Source organism: Vespa crabro, chromosome 5 (genome assembly GCF_910589235.1).
Source record: "Vespa crabro chromosome 5, iyVesCrab1.2, whole genome shotgun sequence".
In the NCBI taxonomy this organism is placed as follows: domain Eukaryota; kingdom Metazoa; phylum Arthropoda; class Insecta; order Hymenoptera; family Vespidae; genus Vespa; species Vespa crabro.
This window is the reverse complement of record NC_060959.1, coordinates 11,395,868-11,410,076: the sequence shown is the minus strand read 5'-3', so window position 1 is coordinate 11,410,076 and position 14,209 is coordinate 11,395,868. Positions and strand designations below refer to the sequence as shown.

At 40.0% G+C, this 14,209-nt stretch overlaps 1 protein-coding gene across 2 annotated transcripts in view; it reads left to right on the top strand.

Annotated features, from left to right (window-relative positions):
• The window catches only part of LOC124424490 (dual specificity tyrosine-phosphorylation-regulated kinase mbk-2-like), a 123,961-nt gene that overhangs the window by 76,048 nt on the left and 33,704 nt on the right, over nucleotides 1-14,209 (top strand). The gene's annotated exons all lie outside the window — the stretch shown is intronic.

Below are 14,209 nucleotides of genomic sequence, written 5' to 3'. Positions count from 1 at the left end.
GGTCCTCCGTTGTCTCCTGTAACCATCATCAATGGATAATTCCTTAAAAGACAAACGTTTCACTGTATGACACGGTTCCTTACTTTCTTCCCGACGATTATCATTTTACGTTGTTATTTTTTCTTATACAGCTACACACACGCATACGCATGAATCATTAAAATCGATCGATAAAGCAAATAACGAGTACCGGCTCTTCGAATGAATATTAATTATCTTCGAAGAGCGTTATTCGATCGGGTGAGGAAGGGAGAGAGAGAGAGAGAGAGAGAGAGGGAGAGAGAGAGAGAGAGAAACAGAAAGAAAGAAAGAAAAAAAATTCTTCGGAATCCTTACGTGCCTGAAATAGAAAACGAACGGTTCGTTAAAGGCAGGTCGTTGTACGAAGGAATCGTGCCGGCATTAGTCTTACGAATGCAAATTAATTAACGTTCTCGAGCAGACAGTCCGAGACAGTAAGATGCTGCTAAGCAGGAAGTATATCCCGTCTATCTCTATAATTTAGGAGACACGGCTAATGAGATATTAACACCGAGAAACCACAGCTGAGATTTAACATTTAAAATGATTTTATTTAATCAAATTAACCGGCTCGCATAACATTGTTTTCTACCAATCAATTTTCATTCCTCCCAACTGACAATTGTTTTATAATTTATCGAAACGTCATCTTATAATTTTTGTCCTTTCTCTTTTTTAATTAATACGTAAGGATCAAAAAGAATATATACGCTTATCGGGCACTTCAACTTGATATTCGCGTTAATTAAACATATAGTCCCTTGAATTCCATGGCCTTGAGGATAATGGAATTTGCAAGTTCGAGCCGCGTCACGTTGCCGAAGAAATCCCTCGTGAGCGAGTTCGTATACTTGCATCTGCCCTCCCCCCCCCCCCCCCCCTCTCTCTCTCCCTACGTATGTCGCGATATCGTTTCTATTAAATTTAGTTGCATTAAAGATTAATTTTGTATTCAAGTGCATAACGTTAAGGCTCATTAAGCTTAATATGCTTTGAGAAATATATTCTGTAAGTAAGTATACAAATAATTTAATCGTTAGTCGCTTGGTTCGCTACGCTTCTTCATAATTTGCAAATAGAAATGTATAGAGGCATAAATGTCTCTTTAAAATATAAATATCAATTTTTATACGTTAGTTTCTACTTGGACGCATCCAATAAGGAGAAGTAATTGAAAGGATCCAGGTAAATTCGATGAGTCAGAGTATAGGAGCCCGAGTAAAGGAGATAGACGTAAAGAACGCAAATCGCGTTACGTTATAAACGGATGATACAGGGGGGAAGCTACAGTGGAGCGTAGGTAGCGGAGATGCACGAATCTAATGCGAGTGGGCGGGCACGCTTTTGTGCGTGGAAACTGCAGAGGTCGCGTTCGCAAATGAAAATGCATGTGGGTAGCCGTCGGTGAACGCGCTGAAAACAATGCTTTTGCGCGATGTCCCATCGTTGATGACGATAATGACGACGATAATGACGCCGACGATTCTCCATTAATTCGTTCCAAGTATCTGTCTCGTTCTTCAAGAGAATCATATTTTCTTCTTGATTAAAGGGATTATCATATAAATACGTTTTCGTCGATGATAAAAATCCTTTTAACGCGATTGATAAAAGTTTGACAAATCATTACAAATGTGTCGCACCGTTAGTAAAATATTCGAGGGAAAATTTTTATTCGAGAAGAACGAAATGTCAGAGGTAACAACGAGAAGAACGTTTTTCTCGCTCCGGAAAATTGGGGTCAAATCATGACGCTCGACCAAGCTCTCGTTTACTTTGGATTTATTCCTTTTAAACGATGATATATTTACATTGCGTACCTAAGGGGTTTTTAAGGTTGGAACTTTGTGTCATCGTTTTACATGAAATTCACATAGGTATCCACTACGGAGATATCGTTTCTTTTTCTTGCGCGAAATATCTTCAAATGGATCTATCGGGAAAGTTAAACGATTGAAATTTTGCGATCGATGGGATGGTAGCCTTTGACGTTTATCGAGTTGAGAACCTACGCTTTTCTTTCGAGTGGGCGTTAAATGTGTTTACCTGCGAGACTCAGTGATGAGAGTACATACATTCGTGCATCGTTCGAACGCTCATTGTGTGAATATTTCTCTCTCCCTCTCTCTCTCTCTCTCTCTCTCTCTCTCTCTCGCTCTCGCATTTGCTCTTTTTCCTGGCGGTAAAATACCGAGCTTCCATACATTGCGTGAAAAGCAATCCCTCGTTTAAATTACATCGAAAAGGTCGTCCCATTACTACCGTTTTACTCCACTTGAACTTTTTCTCTTTAGAAAATCTTCAAAGTTTCTATCACGCCATTGTTTTTGCCAAACTATATTTTTCTTTCGTCTCGTTCCACTTTATTCTCGTATAACAATCATTTCGTTCTCTCGATTAAATTATTACTAGATATTGATACGTCGAGACAATTTGCAAATCAAGCAATGAAACGATGTAACAACGCAAGTTATCCATTATATAGATTACGAATGTAATTTTCAGCTGGAACAATATCAATCGATTCGATTGCCTTTTCAATTACAAGAAATTATTTCCGATTAGTACCGATAAAATTGATTAGAGTGAAATATGCGAAAAATTTATCGATAATAATTCGACGAAACGGAATGTTTCCACAAAAGAAAAAAAAAAAAAAAGAAATTATTATAATTTCCAGTTTTTGTAGGATGTACGCTATTTAAAGACTTGCCCATACTACGCTCGTATTCATCAAAATGTTAAATTCATTCCTTGAAGATTTAAACTTCTAATAAAGTAGTTTTTAACACGCGCCAAGATTGAGAGCGTGTGAACCATATAGACTTGACATATACGAAGGCGTATAGATAGAAAAACACACTGTTATATCCGCGATGTGTTAGTCGATTCATTCATAAAACTGGACTTTCCGAAGCACCTACACTTCTCTTACCTGGTAACTATGACGACTCGTATTTTCATTCATGCTCTGTCATACACGCGTTACGCGCGCTACGAGGAATAGAGAGGGAGAGAGAGAGAGAGAGAGAGAGAGAGAGAGAGATGCGTTTAATCGTACGTGAGTCACTACTAGACGAAAGGTTCTATTGAGCAAACGAAGAAGATCGCTGTCAACCGTCATTAAAGACTGATATAAATCGTATCTCGTTACGTAAAAAGTAACACGTTGCACGGACAGAGACACGTGACGTTGACCGACATGTACACCCGTACATTTTCTACGAACGATAAGAAATATGGTATGCAACGTGGTCCGAACAAATAGATTTCGAGAAATGCAAACGATCGCTATAATGCTTTCTGGAAAGACGATTAATATCAAAGTTGTTCGTTAAAAATAAAGACGATCATTAACGTGAATAATTAATGATAGAAATCCGAAAGTAGTGCCAAACGTTATAAGTCTTGATAAATACGAATCATAGATTAACTATCCGTTAACTGTTTCCTACATATTGCTATCTATACGTGATAACAAACTATTCAATCCGTACATAATGTATGTAGATACGTCTACCTACTTTCTTAATATTATTTCGTTGAGATAATATAAACTTGGCACGTTCCGTTTTTAATGACGTATTTCGTTTCACTCATAATCATTTCGATTAATGTCATGAGTTCCGATCTTATCTATCGTATTGGTTTCATTAAAGCAGTCCTGGTAAATGCGTGTGTTTACGCGCGGGATTAAATTTTTTCTTTTCTTTGTTTTTCTTTTCTTTTTTTTTCTTTTTTTTTCTTTTTTTTTTTTTTTTATTCCCATAAAAACCGTACATTAGAGATTACGAGCCAAGGAGAAAAGAAAAATTCATCGAGCGATGTCAGGGTCGATAGTCGCAATAAATTTTAATCTCTCTCGAATCATTTTAGAACGCGTCGTTCAAAGCCATCGTTCGAACGTTCGAGCACTCTGAACTGTCCAATAGGCAGATTAGAATCGAACGACTTGCATAATTGTTATTACGCGTGAAATAAACAGAAAGTAGGGGCGTAATATCTATCGGATTATGACGTTATGAGGGCGTAACGAAAATTTTAACGTATGGAATTTATATCGGAATGTCATTCTCTTTTATCCTGAACGATACTCTCAAAGATAATGATCAAAATATAGGCGATAGAGAAAAGGAGATAATCATTCGCGAATGATTTACATTATCTTGAGAGATAAATCGAGATTCGAGAGGTTGCCTTTGAAACTCTATTCTCGGCCGGTGTATCAAGGTGAGTCATTTCCTTTTCATCGAGTCAATGCTCCACCTGATGCACAATTACACGTATGACTAATAAAACTTAATCTCGTTCTCTCGCAACTTATATTTACGAGAGGAAAAAAAAAGAAAAAAGAGAATAGAAAGAAAAGAAAAGAGAATAAGAGATAACGCTAATGGCATCTACAAGTTTACTGCTTTTTACCCCTCAAAAGCTACTACTCTTCTTTGCTCGATAATAACGAAATTTATCATTTCTCTTTACATTTATCAACAATGTTGGCCAGATATAATTTATTTCTTTGAAACGTCCCGGTCTGTCGAAGAGATCATCGATATCGATTTGTGTCATTGAACACGTCAAACCCATTTTCTAGATTTCAAAGATCCTAGTCGTCCAAAGAAAAAAACAAGTCTAACGTACTCGTATCGTTTTTTTTTTCGACGATACTTCCGGTGAAAATAAATTTGCGAGTATGGTTAAAAATCGACAGAAATATTTTTTTTCTTTTGCTTTCTATCCCTCTTTTTTTTTCTTCCTTTCTTTCTCGTGAATATTCGACGATATTCTTTAATGGGAAAAAGTAGATTAGTTTTTTTTTCGCTCGCTCCATTTCGCAGATAGCTCGAGGGCTCATCCTTTATTTTTCCGGAAACTCGACAGGATATTCTCCAACTCGATCTGTTTCTCTCTCTCTCTCTCTCTCTCTCTCTCTCGCTCTCTCTTTTTCCCAGTGGTATTCCACTTTTTGAAAATTTCCATCTTACTTTTGGTTGCTCATTTACATTCAAAATGCATAAGTTCGTGCACGCGGATAAAGTTCGCGCGAGAAATTTCAAGAATACACTTTAAAAAATGATCTTTGAAACGTGCACCTACAATATTTCTTTTGTTTTCTCTTTCGAGTTATCGCGATCAGACGATGTTTGCCCATTGAATCGTTATTATCTTACTATTTACTTATTATCGCCAATGCAACATCAACTAAGGGTGGGGGGGAGGAGGAGAAGAGAAAGGAAGATCTTTAATTCGATTCAATGATGGAAAAGGGACGATCTTCTGAGCGAAGTGGACTTTATTAGAAAAAAAAATGTGCTAATGCGTCGCAATTAGCTCACATTCGTAAAAGTTATGAGGCATGAGGTAGCTCGGAAACTGGAAACTCGTTTGAAACTATATCGAAAGGCCTCGATATGGCGAACTATTGTGTGTGTGTGCGTGTGTGTGTGCTACAGAAATTCACCACGCGAGCATTGCGCCGAGCGATAATGACGAAATTTCAGTCATTATAGTTTTACACGAATTCGTAGAAGCATAAAGTGTGCCAGGTATCTCCTATGGCATCTCACCTCTTTCTTTCTCTCTTATCTCCCTTCCTCTTTTACTCCTACTATCTCTCTCTCTCTCTCTTTCTCTCTTTTACTCACCCTCTTGCCGTCTCTCTGCGTCAGTCAGAAAGCATGCGAATAGCCACAAAGTACGAACATTGCTACCGTTTGAGGAACATTTTTCTCTAATCTTTCCATCTCTCCTAGGATCGATAGTGTCGTTCGAGGACACATCTAAGTGGTTGTTTAGAGTAACGAAGCTTATCGATAAGTATCTTTGAAGACACTTGTCCAATCAGACGGTCTTCATTTTTCGCTTTTTCGTAAATCACTCTCCATTTTCTTCTTTCTCGTAAAAGACGCTTATCATATAATACACGTGTATCGATCACCACGAGAGAGAGAGAGAGAGAGAGAGAGAGAGAGAGAGAGAGAAAAGAAATCCGATTGGAAAGTTATTCGACTAATGCACGGTCCTGACCTCGCGCAATCTTCCATCTCGCAGAGCCGGATTGAGAAAAAAGGAAAAGGATATATAATCCGAGTCCGAAGGCGAAGCCGTCTATTATTTTGCGACGTTTTGCCAGGCAGATAAATCTCGTACGAGAAAACGTACCGGTTAATGCGATCGGCCAAGGGAATTTTTGCAAACGGGTCATACAACACGGAAGCGGGGCCTGTGCGTCGCAATAGAGAGAGGGAGAGAGAGAGAGAGAGACAGTCATGCGGATCGGTGATAGTGACTCACCGCCTCACCTACACCCTGACAGATATACGTATTCACAGCGATCGTGCGTGTTCACGCGAGAGAAGCCCTAGGAGTTCTTTTTTATATTTCTTTCTATTTTCTTTTTTTTTTTTTTTCTTCATTTTCAAGTCCGATATCGCGCATTTCCAAGATATGCGCTCTCCTCTACCAGAATATTCATTGAAATCATCTCTACTTCTACTTTTGCTTCTGCTTCTTCGTTTTCGAGATGTTCTAAGTAACCAAAGATTAATCTCCTCGAAGTAAAGTGACGTTATAAATGGCTAAACGATACTTCGATTAAGATGATTTCTCTTCCCTATAGATAACGTCGAAATTGAGCGTTTATACGAGTAACGGTGATCTCTCGTGACACGAAAATCAAAGAAGCTACCGAGAAATGATAGAAAGTGCGATGAAGAAATATTGGAAAAGCGGAGATATCGGATAATAAAGGATGATACAGGAAAACGTCATGTTCCCTAACCAAAATAATTTCATCCACCCTTTATGAAATCTTTTGTCCTCTCTTTGGAATCTCTCCTTTTATCGTGCGTGTGATTATTTCGCTACACGATATTAAAATATCACTACTTTCTTATCATCCTTTTTTCTTTCTTTCTTTTCTTCTTTTTCTGTTTTTTTTTTTTTTTCTTTCTTTTGACCAAGTGGAAAAAGATGATACCAAAACGCTTCTTCCACATAAACGGCCGCTGTCGCAAAACCTTGTTCTAGCGATATATATGCGCGCACACGTATACACAAAGCCCTTTGGTATTGCTTCATATCCGAGTATAATACAATGGGGATTCGTGACAGCCATTGTTCACTTATGGTCAAAGTCTCTCCCCTCTTTTTCCTTTCCCTTCTTATTTTTCTTTTTGTATTTATTTATTTATTTATTTTGTTTTTCTTTTTTTTTTTGACTTCTCTCTTTTGCCATAAGCAAGCAAGAACTATTTCTCTTTTTCCTTCTCTATCCGGCATTAAAAGAGCCGACAACAGGGAGAAGAAAGGACAAAGGCTCGCCATGCTATCGGTACTCTTCTACGAATTCGCGAGATCGTGTTCGTCGTCTCCCAGCTAGGAAAATTACGATATACCCGGTCGGTAGGGGTGGGGGGAGTTGTCCAACTTATGGAGTGATATATAAAGACTCTTCTCGTGATCGGGAAGAGGAAACCCGTTAGCGGGAAAGCCTATTGGAAATTTCTTTTCCATCCCCCGTACTTAACGAGTTTCTCATCGCTATCGCGATAGTCGTTCGATCAATCCTCTTCGGTCGAGTTAACGAGCAACTTTTATCTCCAAAAAAAAAAGAAAAAAACCGATATAAACGATACTAATCTATCCTTCAAAGGAAATGTTATCCCATTTTCTATAGTCCTTTTTAATCGAAACGCCTAACACGTTTATACGATTTTACCGTTTCGGACGAACGAGAGAAGAGAGAATATCTGTATTCGATCATAATAAATTGCACGCGTGCGATTACAACGAAAAAAAAAAAAAGAAAAAAGAAAAAAAAGAAGGAGAACAGTGGCGATCGAAAAAGGTGTGTCGTTTCGAAAAAAAAAGTCACAAAGACACGATCATCGAAAGTTTCACGGTCAGTGGAATGCCGTTCTTTCGGATTCCAAGAAAGACGAAATGCGTGAATCTCCCGACGGATTTTTACAAGAGATTGCATTGAATCGCGAGAATAGAAAGCGTTTTATGAGTCAACTAGTTTACATTGTGGATATCGCGCGTCATCTTTCAGAGAACTCGCATGTTTAATAAACGGTGAATGTTCTCCCTTTGTATTTCGTTCTTTCGCTTCCTCGATTAATTATTAAATTATTAACGGGAATAAAGAAGATAGCAATTATGGAGAGTTCGAGTCGGTGCGTAACGACGCGCAACGCGGTATGGATACTTTTTCTCCAATATCTTCGATATCTCCGGAAGCTCCGAGATTGTCAACAAAACGTTTCTCCTATGGAAAGCACATGTTCGAAAAGAGGAAAGTTAGTCACCTGTCGAGTAACAAGAATCTGCTAGGGAGCCTAGTCGAACGTACTGCGGTTTTCTCCGTATAGCAAGCGGTCGTTGGGTAACGCCTATCTCGGATCACCTTCGATATATACAAATGCGTGGCATAACTTAGAAACATTGATCTTTGAAGCGATAAAATGTAGCGAGCAAAAGGGCGTAACGTGCGGTCATGGGTAGCCAAAGAAAATTTTTACGACTGCCATTTTAATGCTTCCTGCATTCAGTAATAATTCGTCGTCTATTAATTAAGAAAAGCTTTTATTTTATTTATTTATCTATCGCGTCGATGATATCGTATACGTTATCGCGGAGAATCATTGAGAAGAGATCGACGCGATTAGTTACGTTTTTCTCTTTATCGTTTTTATAAAACATTTTATTCCGCGAAGGATCTACCTCCGTACTTGTCATAATGAATTTCGAAGAAAAAAAAGTACGCGCATCGACTTTTAGTTTTCGTTGAATGGCATGATATTGCCATTAATTAATACGGCTCCACGATAAGCGTAGTCGCTGAGCAAACAGCTACATATATTATCTCTTTCTCTCTCTTCGAACCAAGTCGAGGACTCCGGAACTCTTCTTACTCGAAGAAATACCTAGGGGTTCGCTTTCGGCGGTTTCAAGAAGGAAAGATAAAAGGGATGAAAGAAAAAGGGTAACTTTTCGAGTATACGAAACGTGCTCTCGACTAATTTGCAAATTTACCACTCGTTGGTTCTTTCGGAAAAGTAAACGTGGTAACAAGTTCGATGACGTAACTTAAAAGCGATATAGTTACGATCGTTTCTAATCCAGCAAACCGCAATACGGTACCAATGGACAGCGTTATTACACGGGTTTAGGAATTTTTTTCCCATCGAATATCAACCCCCTCTACAAAAATACAAAAATTTACATTCGATCGATCCGAAAGGACAACAGCTCCCGCGGTCTCTCTCTTTCTTTGTTATGCTTTTTAAAATTCCCGCTTTATATGTCGCGGTAAAAGGCGGGAATTTTAAAAAGAGAATCTCAAAAGGGAACATCAGAGAGGATCAACGAGCACTCGTAATCGAAGCGTGTATTGCCCTCGCAGGACGTCGTCGACGAGCCATGAACCCTTAACGAGCATTCCCCTTCCCTCCTCGACGACAAAAAACAACAGAGAACGAGGTTGCTGGTATCCCCTTCGAAACGTTCCTTCGAAAAGTGCGGGCTTTTCGTCGAAATTCTCCCTGGCGAACAACGCGACAAAGAGACCTCTTTGCGTTCTTGCGTGTCTTCTCCTCTCTCTCTCTCTCTCTCTCTCTCTCGTTCATGTAAAACGAAACATGTACCTACACACGCACATGGACAAAAACGTCTATAGATTCGCGTTTATGGAAATGTGTAAGAAGACCAACCGGTGCAGCCGTACCTGCCACTCTTTCTTCGTCTTATTTTCTCTCTCTCTCTCTCTCTCTCCCCCTTTCATCTCGTTGTATATCTCTCCCTTTCGTTCATACACGCGACCTCACGCGCGTCTTTCCTTCTTTCTTTCCTCTCTGATCGTCTCTTCTCCTCGTCTCACGCACAAGCGTGCGAGCACACTTGGCCGAATGGTAGGGAGGAGAGTGAGCCTGAGTTAGAGTAGTGGGGAATAGCGTCGGAGTAGGGAGGGACGTGCCTACGATTCCACTCGGCCTTTCGTGTTGTGAGTGAGTGAGTGAAAAGCAGTCAGTCAGTCAGTCAGTCAGTCAAGCAGCCAGGCGGACTCGTGCACGGTGTGTCGCGGCTCTCTTTTGAGAGAGAAAGAGAGAGAGAGAGAGAGAACAGCCGGGATATAGGAAAGATAAAGGAAAGGAAAAAGGAAGAAGATAAAAGTGGATCTATCATGAATCCTGGTCCAACATCTTCTTTATCCTTGATCTCGTAAAAAAGAAAATTTCGAATTTTCATAGTCAATTATTTTTTGTCCTAACTAACTATCAACCTTTCACTGCCAACCGATACTGCCAAAGAACGAAAGATAGAGCGTATCCGATCTCTAGTGTCTTTGAAAAGGGATCGAGTTCGTACATCTATCTCTCTTTCTCTCCCATCGTTCGCACGATCGATCGAGATTCGTTGAGATTAAGATTGCAAAGAGATATTAGATCGATATAAAAAGAAAAAAAATAGAGGAAAAAAGGAGAGAGAGAGAGAGAGAGAGGAGAGAGGGAAAGAAAGATAAAAAAGATAAAAGGAAAGCAATATCAAAGTTTCGGGCTCGTGTGACACACCGATGGACGTATCACATCAACGTAGTGACGTGCCGTTGCCCGTGAGCGTTGAATTACGCGTGACCAGTGAAAAGGGATCCGAAAAATGCCCAGCCAGACGACGACGATTCTTCTCAAGTGCTCGATGGTCGACGTGCCAGCCCTTAATCACGTAAAATTAAAGTCCCTTTATGGAGGAGTGAGTATCAAAAGTAACACTTTCTATTATCTATTAATTATTTTCATTATCTTTTTCTCTCGACGTCAATTCCTATTCATTCAAATCAAAATGACGAGGCATATATTACGTGTTCTATCATCGTCTAAAATTTTGATTTATTATCGTATCGATCGACACAATGTTCCTCCAAGTCGTCGTCGTCATCATTAAGATCTCGTCCTCGTTTAACGTCGAGATAATTTTATCCTTTCTCTTTCAATGTCGCAGCAAAGAGAGGAGAGCAAAAGAAAGAAAGAAAGAAAGAAAGAAAAAAAGGATCGTATCCTACGGATTTCCCGTTTATTTTCACAAACGGAGTTCCACTTTCGCGAGAATTATATGTATTGTTTTGCATGTATACATATGTGCGGGCGAGCGTGCGCGCGTTTCTCTCTCTGTGTGTATGTGTGTGCGCGTGTGCGTGCGTGCGTCATTATTGAAGAAACATCAATCGATCTCTCTCATCCTTGAGAGATATTATTCGTTAAAATTTTATCCTCTCTCTTTCTCTCAATGTCGGGACACGACTTGAGGAAAGACTTGTTTGTTTATATATACGAAAGAAAGGGAGTTGTTGGGTGTGTATCAGGAAATAAGCGTGTTCCAACGGAGAAGGAGAAAGAGAGAAAAGAAAGAGAGAAAAGAAAGAAAGAAAGAAAGAAAGAAAGAAAGAAAGAGAGCCGGGCCACAAACATAACGGTACGGACCATGTAGAAACTCTCTCGTCGAGTTTGTCGCGTCCAATCCAGCTATACCAACGGTTTTATAAATGGAGACGCGATATCGCTATGTAGGTACCTTGTATGTACACCCTTCCCACTTCTCCTTTTTATCTTTCTTTCTCTTTATTCTTACGACCTTTGTTTTCCTTCACCATCTTTCGATCCAAACTTACTTCATTCTCCAAGAGAGGGAGGGAGAGAGAGAGAGAGAGAATCTTCTTCCGCATTTGGTATTCGATGTTTCATCCTCTGGTAGTCGAGACAGGGATAGATTCCTCCTTTTTTCCTTTCATTCTCTTCGCTTCTTGTTTAATGCAAGACTTTGAAATTGCGTAAGTCGGTGACTACGCTTTCTCACGGAGTGTCCTACAAGTTTTTCTTTTACTTTGATATACCAGTTATGTTAGCGGACGACTACTCGTAGAGAGTCACGAACGCATTGGATATTGCACGTTGTTATAGGAGACACGACAACGACGACGAAGTAACAGGATATAAGAGAGAACACGTTAGTTTTGTAGAGTGTAATTTTTGTGATAAATCGTTGACTCATCCTAATCATGATCAAACATCGTCGAGAAAGAACGAGCAAATGGAGCCGAGAGAAGAAAGAAACGTAATATGGTTATAAAAAGAAAGGGATGTTGGAGAAGTTGGACTTTTCTGTGTATATACCTACGCGTCTCTCTTTACTTTTCTATGACAAATGCTAAGCAGCTACGCGACGCGGTAACTCATTTATGCGCAAAGCCGCACACGTGCGCACGCGTGTCGGAAACAACAGGGAAAAGTCTAAGTATGTATGTATATTGAGTGTGGACCGACCGACCGATCGCATACGGTACTTGCTTGGTATCGACTAAGGTGAACAATAGACTTCTCGTCGTGCTGTAAAACCGCATGGGAGTCTATTCGAGAAAAGTGACGAGCTCATTGTTCCGTCCGTAGTCGGATATATGCTATATGTATATATATATATATATATATATATATATGCGCGTGGATCGATGGAAGTAGGAAAACAACGTGTTAAGAAAGAAAAGATAGTCTCTCTATGATTTTCAAACGTATGTTCGTATGAGTCAGAGAGAGAGAGAGAGAGAGAGAGAGAGAGAAAGAGTAAACATAATGATATTAACAGTAAGCTAATGATGATAGGTTGCTCTCCTGGTATCTCTTTACGAGCGTGAATGTGAAAGAAAAAAAAAAGGATGGGGAATAACGCAACGATGCGATCGTTAAGGAGAGTCGTTTGGAGACGTGGAAAATCGCGTCGAACAGCTGATCGCAAACCATCGTGGGACTTTGGCGTGGGCCTACGGTATGCTCATGGCATTTAAATCTCGAGATAGCGTTTACTTGGTTATCCGTTTACAGCAGTATCAAATCTTTTTTTCTCGATCCATGCGATTAGATCGTCTTATCTTTAGAGTGATCGTTTAAAATCGTTCTTTACGTGTGTATATATATATGTGTGTGTGTGTGTGTGTGTGTATAAAAGCGTCATTAAATCGCAATGGTCGTAACTTAACCTTCGCCTGACTCGTACTATTTCGCACAAGTGCGTAACTCAACAACGAGACTTGTAGCTAAATTATAGTGCGATTAGGAGTCGAGAAGAAACGTGTGTTTTATCCGTACGATAAAACGACACGTCGTGGCCTTGAAGAAACGGGAAGAGGAAACATAACGTGTTTTGTTACAAAGTTAAATCGAAACATCGAGTCCGTGATTCGAAGAGAGTTGGAAATAGTCTCTCGTGTCCTTCGGAATATCGGTTTAAGCCCTCGCGAGAATACGTATTATTTCATCGATTTCTCTTAACCCAGAAAGGTTTAGAATCCCTTTTGGTATTTCATGAAAAATCGGATATTTTTATTGGAATCAAGGATACCTTTAAGTTTTATCTTTTTCCTAAATAAATAGAACGGGTAAAAAGTAAAGCCATCTAATAATAAAATCGTTAGGAACGATATCTCTGGGTTGATCGAATTGACGTCGATAAGGATATCATGGCGTCGTCGTCGTCGTCGTCGTCGTCGTTCGAACAACGCGTTTCTTTCAACGACGAAGCCCTAGGAAACGACGATTCCACGTTGTACGTTCGTACGTTGCTCTCTCCCGTGCATCGTTCGTATTCTAAAAATAAAAGGGGTGCAGTAACCCGTGGATTTCAGTTGGGAGGATAGAAAGAGAGGGAGAGCTAAAAAAAGGAGAGGGAGGGAGAAAGAGTCGCGCGAGGGTCCTCGAGGAAGAGTCGACGAAAAATTGGACGCTCTAGGAGAGTGAGACGGAGACACGTGTGCGTGTCTCCATTGCCGGTCGAGTCTCTATCTCTTTCTCTCATTCTCCCGCTCTCTTTTTTTATTTTTTTTCCCTCGCTCTCATGATACACGGATGCAGCAGACCCGTATGTTAGTTGTCTCTCTCTTTCTCTCTCGTGCGAGTTGTTATATGCGTTCGAGAAAAGCCGCGCGTGCATCACCGGGCCCTCTTTCTTTCGAGATTCAACGCGTCGTTTCGAGTGAGATTAAATGGATCGACGTTGGAAAGTGTGTCTGCCTCTCTTCTGAGATGTCTCTCTGTGCGTAGATACGTACGAGTTCTTTTCTACGATATCGCGAAGAAGGAAGTCTTTGTAGGTCTTATTCGACGTCTCCCCTCTCGTCCTCTGGCCCTCTTTCTCTCTTTCG